Source organism: Prunus dulcis, chromosome 1, assembly GCF_902201215.1.
Source record: "Prunus dulcis chromosome 1, ALMONDv2, whole genome shotgun sequence".
Lineage (NCBI taxonomy): Eukaryota > Viridiplantae > Streptophyta > Magnoliopsida > Rosales > Rosaceae > Prunus > Prunus dulcis.
The window spans coordinates 17,040,965-17,054,344 of record NC_047650.1 but is presented as its reverse complement, the minus strand read 5'-3'; positions in this window follow the sequence as shown (position 1 = coordinate 17,054,344).

The following is a 13,380-nucleotide window of genomic DNA, read 5'->3' as shown; positions in this document are numbered from 1 at the left end:
TTGCTTCTCTCATTAACAAGTGGGAGACACATCAAGATAAGGAACCTAGTCAAGACGTGCATAAGAAAGAATCACATCATGAAGCTGAATCCAGCGAGAAAGGATTGGGTCATGAAACAGAGTCGGGTGATAAGTCGCACGAAAAAGGCAACACAGCCTCGGTGGGTTCTTTATCTATCCAACAACTTCAGGACATGATCACGAACACCATCAAGGCTCAATATGGTGGGCCTTCTCAAGATACATTTATCTATTCCAAGCCTTACACCAAAAGGTTAGACAACCTTCGAATGCCAACGGGCTATCAACCTCCAAAGTTCATGCAGTTTGATGGAAAAGGTAACCCTAAACAACATGTTGCCCACTTCATCGAGATGTGCAACAACGCTGGCACTAACGACGATTATCTCGTGAAGCAATTTGTCCGATCATTCCGAGGCACTGCATTCAACTGGTACATTGACTTGGAACCTGAGTCAATTGACAGCTGGGAACAAATGGAGAGAGAATTCCTCAACCGCTTCTATAGCACTCGTCGCTTAGTTAGCATGCTAGAGCTCACTAGCACAAAGCAGCGAAAAGACGAACCTGTTGTTGACTACATCAATCGTTGGCGTTCATTAAGCCTCGACTGCAAAGATCGGGTGTCAGAGTTATCGGCTGTAGAGATGTGCATTCAAGGTATGCATTGGGGTCTGCTCTACATTCTTCAAGGGATCAAACCCCGTACCTTTGAAGAATTGACCACTCGTGCCCATGACATAGAGCTTAGTATCGCTAATCACGATGGAAGAAAGGAAATGGTGAGTGATCATCGAAATGACAAGTCGTCGAGAAATGGGGCAGACTTTTTGAGGACACGCATCTTGGAGTCAATGACGATCAGTGCTACTCCAATGAAGATTTCCACTCGAGGCAAGAAAGATGCGAGGAAGGCCGAGTCAACTCAAGATCAAGAACCACGACGACACACCCTAAAAGAAATGAAGGAGAAGAAGTATCCTTTTCCAGACTCTGACGTAGAAGGCATGCTGGAAGACTTACTTGAGAAGAAGGTGATTGAGTTACCTGAGTGCAAACGCCCTGAAGAGATGAATCATATTAACTACCCGAAATACTGCATGTACCATCGTGTCATCAATCACCCAAAGGAAAAGTGCTTCGTGTTGAAAGATCTCATCATGAAGTTGGCACAACAAGGAAGAATCGAAATGGATCTTGACAAGGTGGTAGAGTCTAACCATGCTACGATCTCGTTTGTCTTATCTGGTTCGGCACATTCCCCCTCACTTCAATCACTGGGGGCATTCTCTGAAACCCATCAACTCAATCCGTATGAGTGTGTTGGAGTGAAAAGTCAAAGTAGTGTCGATTCATTCGATGACGATAATGAAGGATGGGCATTGGCTACTCGGAAGAAGTTACATAAGAGTGCACCTTTGCCAAGAACTCCTCGATCAAAAAGATTTGTAAGCAAAAGAAGTTCTCCTCAATCACATAAAAGGCATAGAGGAAATGAATTATCAAATATGAACAAAATGGTTCCAAAAGATGAACTCTTGAAACAAAGGTCGCCTAGCCCCATCATGCTATATGACTTCTTCCCCAAGGGATTCTTCAAGAATAATGCGTCGAGTACCTCCCGAGGTGAAAAACATAAGGAGGATACTTCTCACTTCACGTGACACAAATTCGACCAAACGCTTCTTTGCCTGCACGAGCTGAAACTGCAGAAGGCACCAAATGCTCCTTCGCCTGTGCGAGCCAGAACTGCACAAGGCACCAAGCGCTCCTTCGCTTGCACGAGCTAAAACTGCACAAGGCACCAAACGCTCCTTCGCCAGCACGAGCCAAAACTGCATAAGGCACCAATTGCTCCTTTGCCGGCACGAGCCAAAAATGTACAAGGCACCAAACACTCCTTCGCCTGCACGAACCAAAACTGCACAAGGCACCAAACGCTCCTTCGCCAGCACGAGCCAAAACTGCACAAGGCACCAAACGCTCCTTCGCCAGCACGAGCCAAAACTGCATAAGGCACCAAAATGCTCCTTTCCCTGCAAGAGCCTAAATTGCACAAGGCACCAATTGCTCCTTTGCCTGCACGAGCCAAACTGCACAAGGCACCAAACGCTTCTTTGCCAGCACGAGCCAAAACTGCATAAGGCACCAAAATGCTCCTTTGCCTGCAAGAGCCTAAACTGCACAAGGCACCAAACGCTCCTTCGCCTGCACGAGCGAAAACTGCACAAGGCACCAAACGCTCCTTCGCCTGCACGAGCCAAAATTGCACAAGGCACTAAACGCTCCTTCGCCAGCACGAGCCAAAACTGCACAGGGCACCAAATGCTCCTTCGCCAGCACGAGCCAAAACTGCACGATGCACCAATCGCTTCTTCGCCTGCAAAAGCCAAAAATGCACAAGGCACCAAATGCTCACTCACTTGCATGAGCCAAAACTGCAAACTGGAAAAGAAAAAAAAACATTGAACTACGTCATGACTTGATCTCTTCTTTTCCTAGAAGGGTACGTAGGCAGCTCATGAGACCACTTTGAGTTCAGTCACATAATAAAAAAAATTTGGAGTTTCTCATTAGTTTGGCACTATTCGACTTCCAATTCACTCCGTCAGGGCTACATTAACATCTTTCGTTCAACATCGAGCTGCTTCACTATGGATAATTTCTTTGGTGAATCTTGAAAAAAAAAAAAAAGAAGAGAAAAAACAAAAAAACAAAAAAACAAAACCCCAAAAAAAAAAAAGAAAAAAAAGAAAAAAAAGAATTCTCTTGGGAAAGTATCTGTGCTCGATCAAGTTGGGCGTCCTCCAATACGTAAAGCCTAAGCGCTTGAGCGGGTTATCACCAAGTCGGAGAGATGGATCAAACCCAAGCAGTATAGGACGTCTACGTTCTTCACTTGTCCTCCACTTACGTAAAGCCTAAGCGCTTGAGCGGGTTATCACCAAGTCGGAGAGATGGATCAAACCCAAGCGGTATAGGACGTCTACATTCTTCACTCGTCTTCATTTACGTAAAGCCTAAGCGCTTGAGCGGATTATCACCAAGTCGGAGAGATGGATCAAACCCAAGCGGTATAGGACGTCTACGTTCTTCACTCATCCTCCACTTACGTAAAGCCTAAGCGCTTGAGCGGGTTATCACCAAGTCGGAGAGATGGATCAAACCCAAGCGGTATAGGACGCCTACGTTCTTCACTCGTCCTCCACTTACGTAAAGCCTAAGCGCTTGAACGGGTTATCACCAAGTCGGAGAGATGGATCAAACCCAAGCGGTATAGGACGTCTACGTTCTTCACTCATCCTCCACTTACGTAAAGCCTAAGCGCTTGAGCTGGTTATCACCAAGTCGGAGAGATGGATCAAACCCAAGCGGTATAGGACGTCTACGTTCTTCACTTTCTTTTGAAGCACCTAAAAAAAAAAAAAAGATGACGCAAACACAGCAACAGCATACCAATATTGAATTTAATATTGCATGGTGGGAGTGCACCCAAAATTAATAAATTTAAATAAATAAAAAAAAGGGACGACGCAAGCACAACAATAGTATGCCAATATTGAGTTTGATGTTGCATGGTGGGAATGCAAAAAAAAAAAAAAAAATTAGATGAAGAAGAAGAAGATGACGCCGGCACAAAGGAAGAATAACATGCCAAGGGTAGGTTCTTGTGGCTAGAAGAAAGAAGAAAAATAAAAAAAATTGACGTGGAATGATGAAATAAAGAGTGGATTCAGTCTTACCAACAAGTTTCTTGGTAGACCAAATTGAAGGAAAAGAAGCCAACTCTCACCACTTTGGTTGCTGAGAATTCAGATTATGCAAACTTCAAAGCTGTAAACCTTCCTGCCGACAAGAGTAGTCTTCTTTGTTCTATTGGGTCAATCTCAATATCCATGAGAGTATGCTATTTAAAAAAGCCAAAGGCCATTAAAGCTCTTGGTGGTGCTAGGGTTTCTCATTCCTAGTTTAGGAAAATATTGAATTTTGTCGCACAAAATCTTCAAAATTGGATATTATTAAGTTAATAATATCACCCCCAAAAAAAAAAAATGGGGAAGCTCACGTTGGAAATAGAAAGCCAACGTTGGAAGCAAAGTGATTATTGGATATTATTAAGTTAATAATATCACCCCAAAAAAGAAAAAAAAAAAAAAAGGAAGCTCACGTTGGAAATAGAAAGCCAACGTTGGAAGCAAAGTGATTATTAGATATTATTTTAATAATATCATTCCCAAAAAAAAAAAGAAAAAAAAAGAAAAAGGGAATACTTCAAGCTGCATCTCCTACATGCGACAATCACGTACCTATAGTGCATCAGGAAGTGGGGGCAATTTGTAGATAAAGAAATTTTGGTGAAATAAATTCCATTGGACGAGAAAATAATTAGGGTTCGGTGGATTGAATTGTGGGCCTCATAATTCGCACATGTGGCGTATGACTCATCAAAATCGAATTAGTTGTCAAAAATTGACACGTGGCGACATCCGACGGAGTGCATCAAACGGTTCAAGATGAAGAAAAAATTAAGGAAAAGAATCTTCTGTGATTGACTTTGATTTAAATCAAATATTAATCAGGTCAATCAATTGAAGATAATCTGGTTAAATTGCCAGATTATGGGAATTGATTTAAATCAAATCAAAATCCCACAAAACAGGGTTTTAAATAGGGAAAGTTATTTAGGTCAAGCATCCTACAATAGCTTATAAATAGGAGGCCTCAAGATGAAAGAGGGGTCAGAGAAAAAACCTAGCACTCAAGAAATAGAAAACTCTCTGCATTCTTCACCCTACTTTGGAAGAGCCACCAAGCGCAACAAATACGTGCCGGTTCCTTCACCATAGAAAAATCCCAAACACCAAACAAGCTTTGTGCTACCCGTTTGATCAAGAACAAGTCTCTACGACCCTTGTATCAAACACTTCTTTAAACACTTTGGAGATCGAATCAGAGGATTCAATACAGAGATTGTAACCCTAAATTTCATTCATACAATATTATTTTGTACACGTGTTCTTGTCTTATTTGTCGCAGGAAATTCGTGTTTACACAACTTATTAGGTATTCTTATCAGAATGCAGATAAGATTGTTGTATCTACCTTCGTGTTGAGAGATGGCATCCCAAAACGAACATCTTTCACATGCCTTTTGGTGAGATGCCCATCACATTGGATGATGTGTCATCTATTTTAAGGGCGTCGCCTTGTTTTTGTTCCTTCAATGGGAGTAAGGTCAAAATAGCTTACATTAAATTTGTGGTCGACAATAAGTTACTAAAAAAATAAATATATTTCGGTTCGTTGCCACTGAATTGTAGGTAAAAATTCGGTAATACACCATCGAACACAGTTCCGTATTATGGTGGATCTCCACTGCATTTGAAGTTAACGACCGGTCAACACAACTGAAATAGGTGCAATGTTTCGGTGGCATCCCACCGAATTTACCTATCGCATTTGGTATTGGTGTGCTAAACGCAACCAGCGAACCATCACGAAATCCTAAGCTTAAAAAGGGCCAAAAAAATAAACTCATAACTCATTCGAAGCCTCTCTAACTTCAATAAATACAAGATATTTTTTCACCAATATAAGCTTATAAACCTTATTGGGGTTGTAGGAACATGATGATTTGAGAAAAAAGTCTAACTAGGGTTGGAGGAACATATGTGGGGTGTAGTGAGCAAATTTAATTTTTATTATAAATGTTTTTTGTCCTTAACGGTGATTATGTATAAGGGTAAAATAAATTATTCATGTTTAAAATTAGTATGAGGTGCAAAGAGCAAATAATGGGGTGCCAATAAAATCTCCCCTTCTATAATGCTTTGTTCTTTTGTTTTGTGATGTGGGAACAACCTGTGGTAACAAAATTCCTCCTCAATGAATTAAATGAAGAACTTTACTCCACTTTAATTACTCCTCAAAAATTACCTCCAAAATAATACCAGTCCAATCGAATAAATACCGGTGTTGTGTTAGCCAAAAACCCTTCAATGCTGAGGTCAAAAAAATTATCTAAAGGAGATGTGTGTTTTTAATGAATGTTGCACGAGGATTTTGTAATAGGGAGGGAGGGGGAGAGAGAGAGAGAGAGAGAGAGAGTAATTAATCCTAAGATCAAGAGTTGATTACCTCTTTTGTGTATTATCCTTGGCTATATATATGTGTCATGCCCCAATCTGGAAATAAGGGATATTCTTGAATTAAGGTGCATGACAAAATAGGATCACAATCGAGGAACTAGACACCTATGGGGAAGAAATGTGATTTAGTGTTAGTAAATTTCGAGGATGAAATTATTTTATGGAGGGTAGATTGTGAAGACCCCTCTTTTTAAATTTTTTTTTTTTACAATATATATTATTAATTTAAAGACAAATATATTATTTAATATTTATTTTGAAGATTAAATCTATTAAATATTAGGTCTAACGTGGAATTATTACCTTAGTTGGAAGTGGCACCATTCTTGCAGCATCCACGTGTATAAACTTAAAATTTAGGGTAATCAACCATTATGGCATACAAGTTGTGTTAAAATATTATTAGTGAAAATGAATGAGTCAAATATTCCCTTATGATATCATTGGTGGAAATGAAAGAGTCACATATTCCCTTATGATATCATTGGTGGAAAGGAATGAGTAATTTATTCCCTTAAGATTCTAATATGCTTGTTGCTTCCATAGCTTCTCCTTTAAGTGCCATCCTTCCTTACTTCAATCATTCATTCCAATTCTTTAGAATAGATTTCTACCGTGTAATCGTTTTTGAGAGAGAGAGAGAGAGAGAGAGAGAGAGGAATAATGTAACACCCCGACCCTGTTGTAATTATCCATTTAAATTATTTTATTTAATTAATTATGAAATTACAATTTTGCCCTCGGGGATAGGGTCATTTTGATCACTTTTTAATCCGGTAGGATTTTGGGGAAATGAATTACACTGTTGTATAAAGCGCCTCGATACGAGTTCATAGACACATAGTGGGCTCAAATTGAAGTTGTAACCAAGAAGTTATGAACAAAGAAAGTGCAGTGGTACAATCATAAATAACTCGAAGTTGGATTTTTAAAAACTCATATTTCTCTATCTCTCTCTCTCTCTCACTCACTCACTCACTCTCTCTCACACACACACACACACACACACACACACACACACTCTCTCTCTCTCTCTCTCTCTCTCTCTCTCTCTCTCTCTCTCTCTCTTTCCACGAATAGCTGGCAACCACCTCATTCAGCCATCATTTGTGGCAATGCCGGTACCAAAACGACCGACTCAACCTCCTCTTCCTACCCCACCACCTCCGACGAAACCACCGTCGCTACTGCCGTCAATGTCTCAAAAGTCGACTGGATTTACCTAAAACTTCGGACATTGTTTTGGACGATTTCGGCTACCAAATTTGTCGATCCAGGTATGCTTTCTCATCCTTTCAACGTGCTCTAGCTGATGATTGGGTTGATTCGGATTAATTTTGAAGTTTTAAAACTCCTTCTATATCTCAAAGTTACGATCACTTTTTGGCTGTGGCCCAAGAGAAAAAGTTGCTCCACTCATTGTCCTAATCACGTAAGTATGGGTATTGTCAGGTGTTTCGAGAATTTCCAGTCGTCGAAATTTTCTCAAGACACTCACGCATTGTCGAAGCTTGTGGCGGCTCATGGGCAAGGTTTGAGTGACCCATTTGGTCTTAAAATGATCCCCATGAAGTCCCGAGCATGACGGTATGCTTGGATTTGAATTTGGTTATTGTTTGTCGGTCGATCAGATTTACGCATAGTAGGCATTATCCGGGTTCAATATGTTCGGACCGTTGGATCGACTCCATTTCCAAATATGTTGATCTATGCACCTCTAGGATCGTGTAGGAATTTGCATCGAGAATCGGTGTCCCAGATGCTCCGATTCAATGATTCAAAGTTTACGTAAAACGATGACTGTCCGATCATGCAATCGCGAGTAATTCGACTGCTCGATCTGGACCAAACTGGCAGGACGTATTTAGTAAACTTTGTTGAACCCGTAGAAACTTTCATATCGAAAATAGGAGTTCGCAGGCCCCATCGGCCTGGTTGACCAAAAATGAGAAGTTTGACCTACTGTTGACCACGGGTCTTTTGAGACTTTCTCATCTTTTAGGACCTTCCCAAGGTTGTGTATATACATTAAGTTTCTGAGAGTTATGGGCTTGAGTTCCCAACATACAAAGAAATACATTATCTCCTCTTTTTTAGTGGGAATGAACGAACGCACTCAGGGCGTCCCCCCCCGTAGCCCAAAAAGCGTAGGGGGGAGGGACGCCCAATGCGGGAGTGAGTGAATGACCCAATGTGTGTGGCGGTTGTCAAAGGGAATAAGTAACCCTTTAAAGTAACTGAAAGAGAGTGAGGCTCCCCTACAGGAGCCGAGCGGTAGAAAGTAGTAGTATTCCGGTTAGCAATCCTAAGAAGAACTCCTTTCATAACCTGTAAGCTAGTGAGGCTAATTGGGTGTTTGTTTCAATTGTGGCCTTACAGTACCGAATAGTATTACTGGAATTGTTCGCTAATGATAAATTCGTGGGATTTTGAATGGTGGTTATGGCGTATTGTTGAAAACATGGATTTGTTTTTATGTTGTGATGTTGGGTATGATCAACCTTTGAAGCAGGATTGATATGAGTTATCAATCCTGAGATGTGCAAAGCTTAAAATAAATGAACACGTAGAGAATTATTTTACGTGGTAAAACCCCACCTCTGGGGAAAATCCACGGGACTCCTCAGTCCAACTCAAATCCACTATAGAACGATGATTACAAGAAGTACTCACACTTATCCTAGACTCATTCTAGATAATGTTTACCGACTTCTTCGTAACTCAACTTCTGTCACGGGATGATCTTCGACACTCCTTATGTTGAACGCAACACTGGTCACGATTGCTTCAAGCTCGCCGGAGGAAAACCGCCACCACGGTCTTGGTGCCCTCAACCGTATGAGTCACCGACATGCATATGAATGCAATATGAATGATTAAAGTGTTTGATAAATCACCAAGTAAACATGGAACACTTGATGATTTATCTCAAATATATGCACAACAGCTTTTGCTTAAGAATTCTATATGCTCAACACCAATATCAAAAACTATCCAAAACCAAAGAGATGCAAGCTGCTTTTATTCAAAGCTTCCTATACCTAGTCAGATGGCCGCACAGGAGTACCAAACCCACTTCAATTATAACTATGAACTTTTAGCTTAATTTGGACTCTTATGAAGACCACAATTGGTTTTCCAACATGAATATTAGTTCAATATGGATTCTTATTGAAAAACGCCAACCAACCAATTTTTAATAGAAAAACAATATCTATTAAAACAAATGAATTAGACCAATCAAGTAAAAGAAGATTTCAACCTACAAGTCATAATAGGAAAAGATAATATTTTAACTTAAATCAAAATAGAGTCCAACTAGAAAAGTAATCTTAAGAGATAAAGTCTAATCCTATTAAAAATAAGATTAACATAAAAATACTTGATTGAAAAAAAACTCAAACTAGGAATCCTATAATGAATGCATGATTATGTAATGATTTACCTGAAATCAAGTTTCTCATATCGGTCATGTCAAGCCTCGGATGAATGGGGTTGAATGAGTTGTTGAAATTGCATGGGATTCAACAAATGAAATCCTACTCTAAACTCAAGGCTCTGAATCCCTGCACATTATGAAACAACAAAACCAGTGAAGCATGTGGGAGAAGAAATGTAATTCAAGGCAAAATTACAACACTACTCCCCCTTAATTATACAACACAATCTCTCCCCCTTTTTATTATAATTTCACAATAATCTCTCCCCCTTTTTGTCAGGAAATCCAAAGAGCAAGGAAAGAGTACAAGGGAGCATATATAAAGGCAAAAATAAGAGGAAAAAAAAAATCAGTTGTGCCACAAGTCTGCAACTGGCAGGATTGATAATGATGCTGCAATCCTCAGGTTCAATTTATCATGTATCCGTCTTAGTAACATGAAGGAAAGCCTAACTGCACAATTAAACAAGAAGCATAAAACTACACTATGTTTGAAAACAAAAACAAATTCTTTTTTTTTTTTTTTGGTTAAAAATTTAATATAAAAGATAAAGCCACTGAATAAGAAAAAAAACCGAAAAATATATATATATACATAAGCCACACTTAGAAAAGAGACGAAACCACAAAGACATCAATCAAAACATCAATTACTATGCTTAATAAGAACCCAAGACTCCTCCTTCATTCATGCCAAAAAAAATCTTGAGTACATGCCAACACTATGCATAAGGATAGACAAGCAAAGCCAATACCAATATCTATCTAGAAGCATTTGGAAGCAAAGCCTTTCAAGATTGAAGGCACATCAAATCACAAAGGTTTAATCAAATACTAGGATTATAAAAAGGAAATCAAAAGTATTTGTAAGAGATAAAGTCCATCAAAAGAGCAAATATTAAATCTCAATCTCGTGTTATGTGACCAAACTTATTTAATAACAAAGAAAAAAATCCAATCAAGAGCAAGCCAAGAACATAGAATAAACACATACAAAATGCATACAGAGGTCACCACTTTTTTTTTTTAATTATTTAATTATTATTATTATTAATGCTAACTTTATTAAGCTTTCTACAAGACTCATGTAACGGGTGTTAAATCAATGTGCTCAAGTCAGATGACTTTAAGACAATGGGTGTTAAAGCACCCCTAGGATGTACTAACCCGAGTCATGTAGGCTACAAAGAAGAACAAAGTGTATAAGATCAAAGCTTTTTGACTCGAGCCTCGACGTTGGTTAGACAAGAGGCCCGGTTACTTGGCAAGGATCAAGCACTTATTTTACTTTTCTTTTAATTAAAGAGATGTTACAAAATTGTGAGCTCAGTAGCAAAAAGTATAATGCAAATCTAGTATCAAGACAAGGGCAAGATGAGGATTCATTCAAAATTATTAAACAAGATTAGAGTGTATGTGCTAAATGAGACACATGAGATTTAATAAAAAGAGCATTTAATTGACTTTATAAAAAACAAAGACAGTTGATAGCCATTCACAAAAACCCAATATTAATCTGCCCAAAGTGATCCAACGCCAAAAATCCAATCTAAGATCAGCAAAAACTTCCAGACGTCAGTAGGATTGATATTGCTTATCAATCCCTGCATGTGCTGAACAAAATACTTAGAATTTAATCCAAATTCAAAAACAGAGAAGATAATAGCTGGAGTCTTTTGGCATGCATACAAACAATTATTCAAAAGAACAAATACCTAAAGACTTTCTAAGAGTGTCAAATTGAAGATTATCCAAAGGTTTTGCAACAAGACATTTAAGATCCAAATTTTCTAAAGCAACGGGTTCATGCACAACATTAGTGGAGGCAAACATACAATTATGATTTTCCTTTTTCCTCCAAACTAACTTTGTCTTAGTTGATGGCAAACAATGAAAAGAAGATAGTTTGGATAAGCGGTTTACCTCATTCATAAGATTTGAAATCTTATGTTGGATACTTACTTTTCCACCCATGCCATGAGAATTTGAACGAACAAATTCGTTTCGAAGCTTATTGCATCTTGGTCTTATGTGCCCACGAGTTCCACAAAAGTGACAGATTGGAATAAATTTCTTGACTTCATGAGGGGCAGAAGGTTCAAAGAGTGAAGTGGATTTGACAAACTTTGTTTTAGACACAGCGGAAGACTTATTACTTGGTTGAAATCCCAAGCCTCGTTTGTCACCATCTCTTCGTCCCATGCTAATCATCTTGTCAATTTTTTCTGCACCAATGGTTAAAGAAACAATCCTTTCCTTTGAATTTTTAAGTTCAAGTTCAAGGGCTTTGTTGTCAGAAGTTAGAGAAGCAATTAATTTATTCTGATCAGTCAATTTTTTCTGCAAAAACATCAATTTTTCGTTCATACCTGCACTTACCTTTTCAGAATCTGCATCAGGGGATTGAAACTCGTTTGCAATCCTGCAATTTTCCAGCTTCAGCACAGCAACTTCTTTACAATCATCATCCTCATGTGATTCATCCAAGCTAACTGTGGTTATGAGTGCAACCGTCTTTTCATCATTCTCGCATTTCGATTCACTATCACTCCAAGTAATATGCATTGCCTTATTCTTGCTATCCTTTTGTTTCTTTAAGGTGTTGGCACATTCCGAAGATATGTGTCCATAGCCTTCACATTCAAAACATTGGACCTTTTCTCTTGGATTCTTTCGTTCATTTGACCTGCGAAATTTAGACCCACCATCAGTATAGTTAACAAACCTATTTTTAGAATTTATACCTTTTGAATCTCGACTCCTTGGATCCTGATTCTTGAGAAAGTTCATGAATCGTCTTGTGAGAATCGTTAATTCCTCATCACTGCAATCTTCATTTGAATGCCCATCATCTTCTTCATTCACAACCTTGAAAGCAACATTTTTGCTCTTTTTAGGGGCTAGATGTTTCATCTCATAGGTTTGTATGGACCCTATGAGTTCTTGAACTTTCAAGGTGTTCAAGTCACGGATCTCTTCAATAGCCGTGATCTTTGGTTGAAATCGTTGAGGCAAGGATCTCAAAATCTTTTTCACAACCCTGTCTTCTGGAATTTTTTCACCTAAACTTGAACAAGCATTCACAATTACACACAGTTTAGCATAAAATTCAGAAAAAGTTTCATTCTCATCCATCATGAGTGTCTCAAACTGTAAAGTATGCATTTGAAGCTTGGCTCCCTTGACAGTATCTGTTCCTTCATGGGTAACCTGCAAAATATCCCAAGCTTCCTTAGAAGTATCACAACCAGATATATATTCAAATTGATCTGAAGAGACAGCAGTAAATAAAGCATTTAACCCCTTTTGATTATTAGTGCTGTGTGTGACTTCTGCAGTGGTCCACTCCTCTCTAGCTTTGAGGATTGTGGTTTCTTCATCTCCTTTTCCGATCTTCTTTGTGGGTTTAGGAAATCCATGAACCACTGTACTCCATACACGTTCATCTAAGGACCAAAGAAACGACTTCATTTTGGCCTTCCAAGCGCCATAGTTGTTGCCGTCAAAATATGGTGGATGTGCAATTGAGCCCGAGGCACGATCCATCCTAAGGTATATTAGATCTTACTGAGTATGTCCAGCAACCTGCTCTGATGCCAATTGAAAATACCTGTAGGATATCTATATATATGCCTGGAGAATGTTAAACAAGCTAATTCGAATTTTTTTGCAATAAATAATGATCAACCTTTGAAGCAGGATTGATATGAGTTATCAATCCTGAGATGTGCAAAGCTTAAAATAAACGAACACGCAGAGAATTATTTTACG